Source organism: Lagenorhynchus albirostris, chromosome 17 (assembly GCF_949774975.1).
Source record: "Lagenorhynchus albirostris chromosome 17, mLagAlb1.1, whole genome shotgun sequence".
Taxonomy (NCBI): domain Eukaryota; kingdom Metazoa; phylum Chordata; class Mammalia; order Artiodactyla; family Delphinidae; genus Lagenorhynchus; species Lagenorhynchus albirostris.
Window position 1 is genome coordinate 81,392,587 of NC_083111.1, and position 13,173 is coordinate 81,405,759.

General features: G+C 61.0%; 1 long non-coding RNA gene across 1 annotated transcript; it reads left to right on the forward strand.

Annotated features, from left to right (window-relative positions):
- The first annotated feature begins 8,508 nt into the window (after positions 1 to 8,508).
- LOC132508273 (uncharacterized) lies at positions 8,509 to 12,928 on the forward strand. The gene is made up of 3 exons (XR_009536503.1): positions 8,509 to 8,707; positions 10,640 to 10,724; positions 12,419 to 12,928. It is a non-coding gene; the product is annotated as an uncharacterized LOC132508273 (long non-coding RNA).
- The last annotated feature ends 245 nt before the right edge of the window (positions 12,929 to 13,173 follow it).

Below are 13,173 nucleotides of genomic sequence, written 5' to 3' on the forward strand. Positions count from 1 at the left end.
TGCAATTCGGTGTTTCCCTTTCATGTCCACACCCACCTTCCCACATTCCCAGATGGCCCTCTCTCCGCTTTCTGCTGATGGCTTTTCTGGAACAGTGGAGCCATCAGAAGGGAGCCCTGACCCCAGAGGCCATGTCAACAGGGGATGTGCTTTAGAATTCTTGTCTAAAACCCCCTTTATCCCAAACCCCCACTACCTTTCAATAGTCTCCCGCTCACACCTGCTGAGTCCTCCCCCTCCCTCACTATGTCCTTCTGGAGAGAGAAGTAGTGGACACGCGTGTGCCTTCTCCCAAACGTCAACCACAACCCTGACCCCCCCCCCCGGGCTCAAAGGCCTTCAGCCTGTTGGTCTCTCAGAGTCCCCTGCACACCTCTCTTCCTCCCAACCTTCTGCATAGACATAACTCCACCGCCGTCATCCTGGTGGACCAGCATAGCCCCCGCACTCCCCACTCCACCCCCCTCAGGTGATCCTGTGAAACCATCACTCACACTGCTCAGAACGCGCTGTGTCGCAAAGGAGGGACCAGCAAGACTTGGTCCTCTGTCACCTGCCCCAACCAGACACTGTGCAATGAGTGTCTGAAGTTCCAGGCTCATCCGAGTCTGACACCTGAACTGCAGTGTAAGCAGAGACCATTCTGGATATGACTGTATGCCACCGTAGGTTGTCAGTGCTTCTCTCCTGTGATTAACCTCATATCTACAATAAGGATAGAGTTCTGTGGATGAACCTTCAAAAAACTGAACTCAAAGAAAAAAGCTTTGCTGACATACTAACAATTCTTTGTACGTTGTTGTAAAGGCCATACCTCCAGAACAAAGCTGGTGACGCAAACCAAGGGGGTCATACCAACTGGGAGAGCTGCACCAGGGGACAGAACCAGCCCCTGCCCCCTCAAAGCACAGCCATAGGATGGAAAATAATAGCAGGTCGACCCCAAATTGAGACCCAAAGGCACTTATTACTGCGAGAAATTGATGGGGAATGGTTTACTCAACGAACAGGAGAAAAATCGATAACTGAAAGGAACGGATTTAATTAAAATGGAAATATAACAAATTGATGCATACACTTCAGTGTGATAGGCCAGGGAAACAAAGGAAAGTCCTTCACTCTAACTGCATCAGAGTCTATCAGAAATGGCCACTTGTGAAATTCTAATTGAAAATTCACACCTGATAACACCAAGGGTGAAGAGAAAAAAATCATACAGGACAATGTCTTTCCTTTAATGCAATGAGGAACCATAAGCAAAAAAGGACGGAAGAGAGTAGAACGTCGCCGCGCACGCAAGCTGAGCACATTGCACACAGGTACTGGCATGCTAAGGGATGTTTTAAAATGTCATATATTTTTCAGGGTTGAAAAAAACAACCAATTAGAAAGAATACCCACTCACTTTCCAGACAGAGAAGAAACAAGAGGCCTGTTTCTGGGTCAGGAGTAGCCCTCTGGAGCAGCTGCACGTGGGTGAAGTTCTCGTGCGTGTTGCGGTCGAAGAAGCCCTTGGTGTCGTCGCTGGGGTCCTGCAGGACGCGGTTCATCCCCTCGTCGAAGTAGCCGCGCCGGTAGGCCACGTCCACGGGCAGGCGGCGGCTATGCACGGGGTCGATGACGCTGCTCGTGGCGATCTGGGCCTCCAGCAGGCAGATGCCGTGCTCCGGACGATGAGGTCCTTCTTCATGGCCTGGAAGAGGGAGATCTGCTCCCCGGTGTAGGGGTCGGTGTAGCCGGTGACAGCGCGCTCAGCCGACAGCAGCCTCGCGAACACGTCGGGCCCATGATGCCAGCCCTCAGTGCCTCCTCCACCGAATACCCCTTGTTTTCTTCTTCTGATGAAGCCACTGGCTGCTCACGTCTCCAGGAGGGTGAGGGCTGTGCCGGGCCTGAGAAGCCCCTTCCTACAAGTCTCGTGGATGCCGAGGGGCTCCTGGGAGCCGGGCACAGCAAGCCGGCGATGCAGCCGGTGCCTCGCAAGTACCTCTGCACGAGGCCAGGCTGCCCATGGTCCGGCCTCGTTCCAGCTGCTCGTACATGCCCTGGTTGATGATCTCCACTCTCAGAAGCTCTCCTGGAGTCACGGGCATCCTCACCCAGCCAAGGTGGTCCCGGCAGTGGCTGCAGCCTGCTCGTGGGTGGCCCTCAGCGCAGCCACCAGCTCCTCCACCAAGAGGGCCCCATCCTTGTGCTGCTGGGTCAGCGTCACCCTCTGCTCCACGGGGACTGCCTCGGAGAGCGACATGGGCCGGCCCTGGAACTTGCCCATGGAGACGGTGGCCACGGCAGCTCTCAAGGTCTGCCAGGTGCTGTGCTCAGTGAACGGGGGCCCCTGTGGCTCCGCTCCAGGGCTCCCCACTGAGATGGGCAGGAAGGCCAGCCCCGTCTCTGGGTCGGTGACACAGTGGGCCAGCAGCTGCCCACAGCTGAGGCTCTCCTGCATGCCGGGGTCCGAGAAGCCAGCCGCCTGCGAGAGATGCTGCTGAGCTCTTTGTCCAGGCAGCCTAAGTGCAGGGTGGCCTCCCAGGGCAGCCGGAGCCTGCGGGCAGGACACCCTAGCCTGCCTGTAGCCAGCTGGGCAACCAAGAGCCTCAGCAGCGGAGGCCTGTCCACCAGCTCCCTCGTCATGGCCTGGAATAGGGGCATTCGGATGCCACTGAAGGGGCCACGATACCCCGTCACCACCTGCTCTGCTGCCAGGAGCTGCCTGTGGAGCTCTGGTCCAAACAGGCCTGCCCTGACCGCCTCATCTGGCCACAGCTGCCGGCCGGTGGCTGGGTCCACCAGCATGCGGGTGGCGTCCTGAGCCTCCCGGACCGGAAGCGTGGCGCCCGTGGGGAGCAGGTGCTCGGCCGAGGCCTGGAAGCTCTTGTGCCCTGCAGGCAGCAGGACGAGCCCTGCCACACCGCCGGTGCCCTGCGGGTGGCGCTGCACCTCGGTGCGTGCACCCACATCCGGCACCGCCAGCCTGCCCTCCCGCAGGCCTGGGCCGTCTCCACGTCCAGGACCCCCACCTCCAGCGGCCTGGCCAAGCTCGGTGCCCCACTCAGCGTACGAAAAGTGATCTTGAGGAGCAGCAGGCCCAGCCCCGTGCTGGGGGCCTGCACACACCTGCCTACCAGCTCCCGGTACGGCAGCCGCTCCGGCGTGTCGGGGTCCAGGAAGCCTGGGGCACTTGAGCTGGGCCCAAGCTCCAACAGCCCACACCACGTCTCCTGGTCCAGGAGGCTTTGCTGGCAGGCCAGCTCAGGGGCCACACGCATGCCCTGGATGGGGTCCACCAGGCCCCCCGTGGCCTCCTGGGCCTCCAGCCAGCTCCACCCCAGTGCCCTGTCCGCAACCTCCTTCCCTATGGCCTGGAAGAGGGCCAGCTCCCCACCCCCAGAGGGTCAGGGTACCCAGTGACCGCGTGCTCGGCGGCCAGCGGCTTCTCCTTCCGCTCCAGGCCCACCAGGCCCTGCTGCAGGGCCTCAGACACGAGGAGCAGCTGGCCCTGCCCGGGGCCGCCTGGGCCTCCAGCAGAGCCAGCTCGAGCCCAAAGGGCAGGAGACCCTGCTTCATGACAGCGTAGAGACGCTGGGCCTGGCCCGAGGCCTCCACGTACACGCCGGCGAGGCTCCTGGCCTGGGGCCCGGATGGGGTGCCGGTGCCCAGCACGGCCTTCACGGTCTCAGGGACGACAGCCGTCTCAGTGCCATTGGTGACCAGGAGGTTGAGAGGAGAGACGTGGCAGTTCATCGCACAGAACTTGCTCAGCCAGGGCCCACCGTCTGCTCCCTGTGGGGATGGAAAGGCTGTGAGGGACCCGAGACAGCCCAGGTGGGTGGGAGGGCAGACACGGTCAGGAGGTCAACCCTGCTCTCTGGACCCACCTCCAGGGCAGCCGGCCCTCCTGAGGGAGGCGTGTCACATCCAGCTTCGGTCCCTCCCCTTGCCCTGCGGCTCCCAGGAGGGGACCGTGTGAGCACAGGGACCCCACAGTAGCCTTGGGGGGTGCGGGCTCTGTTTTCTCCTATAGGCCATCCTCTGGCCTCCATCTCAACTCCGCACCCTCGTCCCCCTCCCCCCAGGGTCCTGGTGCAGAGGCTCGGCCTCCACCCGCCGTTGGCCTCAATACCCAGCGATGACCAGTCCCTGCCCTGCCCTCGGGTGGTCTCCATGTATTCGTGTGCTTCTCCCTCCCCCTTCCCAGTGACCCCTCCAAATCCTTCCCCACCTTAACCCACTGCTGCCCTGGCCTCTGCTCCCTCCTGGCTCCCCACCGGGCTTCAGCCAGGTCCCTGCCCTCTGTCCCAAGTGTCTCACCTCAGCCCGGCTGTGTCCCCCTCTGCCCACCCTGGCCCCATGTCCTCCGGGCCATGGCCTCTGGAAATAGGGTCTTTGCAGATGTAATTAAGTTAAGGTTAAGGTGAGGTCACACTGGTGTAGAGAGGTCCTTATTCCAACACGACTGTGTCCTCACAGGAAGACAGACGGGGACGATGCCCAGCCCACAGAAGCAGACTGGAGGCGAGCAGCTTCAGGCCCCAAACCCAGCATTGCCACCAAACGCCAGAAGCACTGATTCCAGATCCTGGCCCCTCAACTGTGGAAGAATAAGGTGCTGTTGTTTGAAGCCTCCCGGGCTGCGGTAATTGTTCCCTCCCGGCCCCAGGAGCCAGTCCACGTCCTGCTTCCACAGAACCACACCTGCAGTCCCCGGTCCTGGTCCACACTGTCCTCGCCTCCCGCAGCTCCCCAAAGCCTCACACGGGGTCTCGGGAGAAGGCTCAGCCCCACGCGCCCTCGCCCCCGCTCCGCAGCTCTTGCTGAGGTAACCTCAGACTCCAAACTGCCAAACCCCACAAATGCATTTTCGATTTGACCTCCCGACCTCTGGGGCACGGGACATGGGGGGCCCTCCTCCCTGGTGACATTTCCCCGTTCAGCCGGAGAGCTCCCCTGACCGCAGCTGGAGCCCAGCCTGTCCTGGGGTCGCGGAACCGCGTGTCCAGCTGCCTCCTGGACACCTATGCCCAGCGGTCTCGCAAGGGGCCTCAAGTTCCATGGTGCCCCCAGAAGTGCTGGCTGTGAGCAGCTCTCCGTCACCCGCTCTGCAGAGCCTGAACCCTAAATCCCCCCACGGCCCCGCTCTCCCCATAGCTGGGCCCAAGAGGTGCTCCTCTGTGTCTGCTGAGACCCCTGGGCAAAATCCTGTTGCCCCCTTTCCCTGCCCGGATGTTGGGCCCAGAGCCCCGGTGGCGCCTGCAGCCGGTCTGCCGCTGGGTCTCGGAGTGCGTGCCAGGCCCGGGCAGACGTGGAGGCGGTGGCTTGGTGCTCACCCGCCCCGCCCCCGCCCCCGCCCCCCCGCCAGGTTCCAGGAGGCACGGCACTTGTTCAGCTCTCCCGAAGCGAGCAGGCCATGCAGTGTGGGCGCGCAGGGCACACCATCATGCCTTTGAGAAGGTGGGAAGAGGACATGGGGTGGGGAGAGAGGAGCGTTGTTGAGATCCAGGCCTTGGGCTTCCCTGGTGGCGCAGTGGTTGAGAGTCCGCCTGCCGAGCAGGGGACGCGGGTTCGTGCCCTGGTCCGGGAAGATCCCACATGCCGCGGAGCGGCTGGGCCCGTGAGCCATGGCCGCTGAGCCTGCGCGTCCGGAGCCTGTGCTCCACAACGGGAGAGGCCGCGACAGTGAGAGGCCCGCGTACCGCAAAAAAAAAAAAAAGATCCAGGCCTTGGGAAAGAACACAAAAGGCTTTGTTCGAGTGACCAGCTGGACGCCTGAGCGGGGTTCCAGGACTCGGTGTGACCGTGGTGGACGCAAGGCTGCCCTGACCTCCTTCTAGGGGTGGCTGAGGCCGCCCTGACCTCCTTCTAGGGGTGGCTGAGACTCTGCACCACCAGCCAGCTTGTCTCCCTGCCATCTGCTTCCTCCCCTCCTTCCCCAGGAGCCTTCCCGAGGCCACTCCCTGAAACGTGTCAGGCTCTGCTTCCACGAGCTGACCTGGACGCGTGCTGTGCTGCCCACCTGCCCAGTGACCAGCCTGCTTCCTTTGTATGGTGCGCCTCGTTCCAGGACGGCCTTCAGAGGGTGTGTGAGCAGAGGAAGCCTCAGGTAACAGGGCCCCCGGGGTGGCTGGAGCAGTGAGCTGACCATCTGAAGTCGGGCAGGGGACCAGGGTGGGAAAGAAAAAAGGTACTTCGCTACCCAGCCAAGGCGGGAGGGCTTTCTGGGCCACGGGGTCAGGAGCAGCCAGTGGGGGGGGGGTGTGCTACAGGCTGTGTTGTCCCGCCGGGAGCCCAGCAAGGAAAACCAGAGGAGCAGGACAGACTCCTGCGCGGGAAGCTCAAGTTTCCTGACAGCAGGGATTCGTGGGAGGGAGGGTGCTGGGGCCCTGAGGGCATTGTGGGGGAGGGCCTGAGGGGCTGGGGGAGGCCCTGTGCCCGCGGCTCTGCCTGACGCAGCTGGGTAACCGTGGCTGGGCCATGGCCCGTTTGGTCAGCAGCGACCTTGGGCCTGGTACGAGCCTCCCTGGTCCCTGACCAGGCAGGACGTGAAGAGGGGCCTGGGAGTGGGTGCCTTGAGTCTGAAGTGGGGAAGCAGCTGGACAGAGAGGTCTGGAGCTCGGGAGAGACAGACCAGGGCATGTGAGGGGTGTCCAGGGCCTGGGGAGTGGGAGACAAAGCAGCTTCAAGGCTGGGAGACACAGAAGAGCCCAATCGCACAGAAGCCAAAAGACAGGCGTCCCAGAGAGGCGGTTACCAGCAGAAGTGGCAACGGCACGTGGCTAGAGGGGAGGGTGGCCTCGTGGCTGGGGGAGGGGCCGAACGGATTTCCCAGGACTGGAAAGGGACTCTGACAGGAGGCCCCTCCTGTGGCTTCCTGGGAGCAGCCCCACTTCAGGTGGCCCAAGGGGACAAGAGGTGGGAGGGCAATTCCTGAGGAGGGTGGGTCCACATCCCTGGGAGGGGGCGTCACCTATCAGTACCCTGAAGGGCAGCGCGCACACGCCAGGCTGGGCTGGGGGTTGCGGAGGGGCCTCTCTGGCTGTCCATCTAAGCCAAATCACAACAGAACCGGATGGCCAGGCTGCCTCAGGCTCACACATGGAGACAGTGACCTTGGTTGGCCTTTGGCCCACTTTGAGCAGCGTCAGAAAGATCCCACCCACCTGCACTGGGTGCAGACTGCAGAGATCAGTGGCCATGCGGAAACTCGGCACGATGGGCGGGTCAGGGAGAGAGCAGAGTCACGGAGGCTGGAACCCATGGCAGAGCCCCTCCCGCCTCTACCTCCTAAGGGTCTCGAGATGGTCCCACGCAGGGGTCCCTGGTGCCCATCCACCCCCGACGGCAAGTAGCTGCCTCCATCGGTAAGCACTGGCCTGCCTCACCCCAGCAACGGGCCAGGAGCCATCCCACCCTCTCAATTTGTCAGCCTAATTGCCTCGCGCCCTGGGCGCTCGGACCGGCTCCAGCTGCAAGGCAGGGGGCGGGGCAGGAAGGAATCAGACCTGCACGGCCCCACCCAGGCGCGCACCAGTCCTGCCCGGAAACCCCTGGGCGGGCGAGGACCCTGCTACGTCTCCCGCGCCCGTGCGGGGAACCAGGCTCGGGGGCGACTGCCAGGACTCCCGCGCACCAGGGCTAGTTGGGAGGGAACCGGGCCTCAGAGCCCCGCTTGCCAGGAGCGGAGCCCAGAACCCCGGGCCACCTCCGGTCGCGTCGCGCCCGCCCCAGCCTCTGCAGGCCCCGGGCCGAGGGCCCCCGTAGGTGTCTCGGCTTCGCTCGGCGGCCGCCCCGCCCGGGCCGGCCTGGCTGTCCCACCTGCCCGGACGGTGCTCGCAGGACTCCGTACGCAGTCCCTCTGTTCGCTGCTGTGCCTGCGACCGGCGCCTCCCGGTTTAAACCCGCTCAGGCCCCTCCCCGGGGCGGCACGAGGTGCTTCCGATGTGTGCGGGCGCCCTGAAGCCGGGAGGGGCGCGGGACCGGGAAGCCCACGCGGGGCTGGGTCGACGCCCCCGCGCGCTCCCCTCGGCCGCCACGGTCTGTGAACACCCCTAGGCGGGGAGGAGGGCGGCTGCCGAGGAGCAGGGTCCTCTCGCTCCTACCCAGCCCCTTTCGTCAGCTCCCCCGGAGTCACCGCGAAGGAACGCGGGCGGCCGCAGGGAGCAGGGTGCGTCCGCGCCGCCCTGACGGCCTCTGAACGGTTTGCAAGGTAAATGCGGCCCCGCCCGCCGCGCCGCAGAGTTTCGCTTTACAAACGTGATTTTATCGCCCGAGGGGGCCCATGGGGCCGCTGGTGCAGGCGTTGACCTCGACCCAGGGGCCCCTCTTGTCCAGTGCCCTTCGTCGTCCAGGCCTCGCTCCCACCTCGGGGCCGGCGGCTTGCGCTGCTGCTTCGTCCTGGGGCTACCGGGCCAGGCTGTCCTCAGAGGCTACCTCCATGACCGAGTGGCTTCCCTGCCTTGACCGTGGAAGAGATGGGGTCTCTGTCCCCAGCAGGCTTCCAGTCTGTCTGGAAGGGATGACCAGGCCTTGCCCCATGGGTTCAGCACCTCCACCTGGGATCGGAGCAGGCGTTCTGTCCAGCAGGAGGACCTGGGCCCCTTCTCAGACGCCAGTCCCAGCGCCCACCTTCCGGGGCCGGGGACTCCTGGAGCAGCTGAGGAAGAAGGGCCAGAGCCTGGCAGGCCGGGGCCACAGCCCAGGACAGGAGCCACTCGTGGGTCTTCTGGCTGGTCCTCCCCTTTGCTGCCCAGAGATCCCAGATGGATGGGGTGGAGCAGGTGCCCCTTGCCCCCCAGGGTCAGGACCCAAGGCCTGTCCTCCTCTGTCCCCATTCCCGGCCCTGAGGACTCAGTCTTTCCCCGTCCCCAGGCCTCACTTCTTTCCGGGTCGTTCTCGACCAGATACGCATCCGGGGCCACCCAGCCACCTCCGACCGTAGCGTGAGAGCACCTTGCGCCACCTGCGCGGGCACCGGGCTGGGGGCCGGGCCTCCAGGGCAGAGGGGCCAGCGTGGGCTCCCGTGGCTCTGTCCTCACTCCCACCCAGGCCCACGCTCACGCCTGCTCACCAAGGCTTCCTGGACCCTGGGCCAACCTTTGGCCGCCTGTGTCCTTGTCGCTGTCTGCGTACCCCACCCTGGCTATGCTATATGGCCGCTGCTGGCCACTGGAGAGGCCTGACCTGACAGAGTAGTGAGCTCCAGCCTGGGCCCCTGCCCCCCCGCCCAAGGCATGGCAGGCCAGCTGCCTTCGCCCCGTCTCTGCTCACCAAACGCCAGGACGCCGTCCATGAGGTCCCGCTGGGCAACGTGCCGAGCTGGCTGTGGCTCGTGGCCGGGAGTGCAGCCCGGAGCCTCTTCTCCGTGGGGTCGGGTCACTGCAGGCAGCACTGCTGCCAGGCCACGAAACCCAGGTGTGGGCCAGCTCCTCGCTGTGGGAAGGAGATGTGAGGCTGCCCAGGCCTGGGTCTCTCTGTGCCCAGGGGTGGGTAGCACGCCTGCCTGTGCCGTCCCTGCCCCAGCCGTGCCCACTGGTCCTCATCCCTCCGGCTCCTCTCGCTGTGGCTGTAGCCCCCTGTGGTGGCCTCCAGCTCAGATCTTCCAGGAACCCTCCCGGGGGGCAAGCCTCGATGCCCGTCCTGCTCCCGAGGCCCTTGGGCTGTCCCTGGTCAGCCAGAGCTGCTGCCGTCCTTGGAGCTCTGGTTACCACTGTTCTATGAATAACCACTCTGGGGACCGCATATAAGTGGCATCGTGCCGTGTTTGTCCTCTTGTGTCCAGCTTACTTTACATAGCGTAGTGGCTTTAAACTTCATCCGGGCTGTGTCAGACATCAGGATTTCGTTCTTTTTAAAGGCTGCCCCGTATTCCATTGTGTGTATTTACCCAATGTGCTTTATGCGCTCATCTGCTGGTGGATACTTGCGTTGCTTCGTCTTTCCTTTCTGAAAGCTTACCCTCACTCATGTTGCACGTCAGGGGCTGGCTGAGGCTCCGCTCTGCCACCTTCACGTCAGGATCCAGGCTGATGAAATTACCATAATCTGGAATATCACTGGTCCTCCTGGCTTAAGGAGTGAGAACTTGGGAAGGTCTTATACTGGCAGCTAAATGCTCTGGTGTGAAGGGGCCACGTGCCACTTCCTCTCATACCCCACCGGCCAGCACTGGTCATATGGTCCCCCTGACCACGAGGGGTGGCAATGCCGTCCTCCTGTGCACTGGATGGAGTAGCGCTGGTGAACAGTACTCGTGACCACACAGCCCCTCATTCAGAACCATCACACTTATCCCACCTGTCATGATTTTAGTCATTCAGTTTTGTAGTTCATCCTCTAAATCAGCGGTCCCCAACTTTACGGCACACGAGGGACCAGTTTTGTGGAAGACAGTTTTTCCATGATGCGGGGATGGAGGGGGAAGGATGGTTCAGGAGGTAATGCGAGCGGTGGGGAGCGGCAGATGAAGCGTCACTCGCTTGCCTGCTACCAGTCCGCGGCCTGGGGCTTGGGGACCCCACTCTGAATAATGAGTACCACAATTTGACGCTGATGATTGCTTTCCTCATAAGTGATCTGGCATCGTGCTATGACAGGTTCCTATGATTTCTGCCAAGTGAAAACTATTGACTTTATCTCACGTGTGCAGTTGTTCGGATGCTCTTCTGACCCCTAGACAGCGCCTCGCCCAAAGCTGAACCTACTACAGGCACAGCCCAGAGATCACCTACAAGGTAACATTTCTGCCATTGGATAACTTGGGGTTTAAAACCTGAACTTCATAGAACATGTGTATCACTCCGTTCTCTTTCTAGCGATATTTACACAGGAACATTTTATCTTCACATCACCCTAAATCAATAAACGAGCTTTAATCGAACAGTGTGCAGGGGAAATCTTGAATGAAACCTCAGATAGGATGGCTAGATGGCCATGACCACCTGAGGGTGTTGTACGAAGCTCGGGGTCAACAAATGTCTGTGTGGGTGGTGGGATGGGGCGGGACTAAAAGAAGCCACGTCCCTGCAGATGGACTTGTTAGCATCCGTGTTCATCGCCGTGTTTGGGAAGCAGTGTGTTTAGCACTTCACACTCACTTATCTGTATGTGTACTGAGTGGCTTTTAGTTACATCTACCCCACGTAGATGTCCAACTGCTATTTTTGTGGAGAATGTCTAATTCTTGGGAATATTCTCTTGCCATTAAAGGGAAGAGGCCTGTGTGTGATCAGTCAATCACAGTACACGGCCTAAATTTTTTTTTCATATAATGTCTATTCCATGGCATAGGTTATCTTTTTCAAACTCTAAAAAAACTTTGCACACTCGCTATTATTACTGATGTGCAAATCACATTTTCACGTTTACTAGGATTGTGGATAAATGCTTTGTCCCCATCCTCACTCATCAGTTCATTTTTTTCATGCCAAAAGAGGTTGAGATCAAAGCAAAATACATAATCTTTTGAGTGTCATATATTATAAAGAAACCAGGCTCTGGGACTTCCCTGGTGGCGCAGTGGTTGAGAGTCCGCCTGCCGATGCAGGGGACGCGGGTTCGAGCCCCGGTCTGGGAAGATCCCACATGCCGCGGAGCGGCTGGGCCCGTGAGCCATGGCCGCTGAGCCTGCGCGTCCGGAGCCTGTGCGCCGCAACGGGAGAGGCCGCGACATTGAGAGGCCCGCGTACCGCCAAAAAAAAAACAGGCTCTACATTTTGTTAAATGTCACCTTTTGGAAGAATACATGTTTAATAAGTTTCCAAAAACGTCCTACCTGTGCCTGCTGTTTGGAGATTAGAAATCTGTATGCGCGGCGGACAGGTTTCAGGACCAGCGTCCCGTGTTTGATGTTCCCAGTGGGGGATTTCCTTGAAGACGCTTGCTGGTCAGTTCTCTAGCTGAGGAGCCCCTGCGTGTTGAGAAGCACGCGTTGTTCTGGACGACGTCAGAGCATCAGCCCCTTCAGCGACTGGACTGTTTCTTCCTCAGGAGTTGGTGTGGAGCCTCCCAGACCAAACACCACACTCCCTTTCTCTGTCAGAAAGCTGGGGTAAATTGTAAATATTTGTATAACTGAAACACTTTGCCGTATACTTTAAACTATATGTCTATATATATATATATATTTTTTTTTTTTTTGTGGTACGCGGGCCTCTCACTGCTGTGGCCTCTCCCGTTGCAGAGCACAGGCTCTGGACCTGCAGGCCCAGCGGCCATGGCTCACGGGACCAGCCGCTCCGCGGCACGTGGGATCTTCCCGAACCGGGGCACGAACCCGTGTCCCCTGCATCGGCAGGCGGACTCTCAACCACTGCGCCACCAGGGAAGCCCCAATATATATACATTTTAAGTAATATAGGATGGTAACTGAAAGAGAAAGATTAAAAAACAGGAAGCTGGAGTAAAATACGACTTTTTGTTCGAACAGACCCTTTGCTGCCACCTGCTGGAGAACTCTCAGAATAAATATCCACTTTTGCCACCAATTGTTGGAGGCCGTGAAGCCATAACCGAGATGCGTTACAGTGGAAATGAGAGGCACTCCTCTGAATCAGGAAGGTGCCGGTGCCTCCTTAGAGCGGGTGTTCTCGCGGTCAGGGAGCCCGTAAGTCTCCCCGCTCCTGCTGCCTGGCCTGGACCAATCGTGAAGAAAGAAAGAGTCGGACCGTGGAGGACCAGGCGGCGGGCGTGAAACGAGCACCCAGACGTAGACCCCGCCACGCCCTGGTTCCCTGGCGGGCCGCGAAGGCTGTCCGAGGGTGGCAAGCGCCGCCGGCCCAGAGAGGGTCAGGGCAAACCCGTGTTTGCACCGTCTCTGTCCAGTGGCCTCAGGTCAGGCCATCGGAGAAGCCCCTGTCCTCCCCAGGATGGTGGGGGGAGGCGCATTTCCCAGCCTCTGCCCTCCTTTTCACCTTGGCCGTGGTCGCTCAGGGTGTGGCTGCCCCTGGGGGGGGGAGTGGGCACTCAAGACCCCAACCCGTCAGCCCACTCCCCTCTTTGCAGGGCCCTTGTCCAGCACTCACGGCCCCGTGGTGCCCCCTGGGAACCCCCCGGCTCTGAAATGTGTCAGGGTGGGACACGGGTGAAAGCAGCTGGGATTCTGGCAGGTCTGCTCGTGGTCTGGCTTCCGTCAGGAGTCTCAGGGTGGCAACTGTGTCCCATGCAGACGTTCCCACCTGCTAC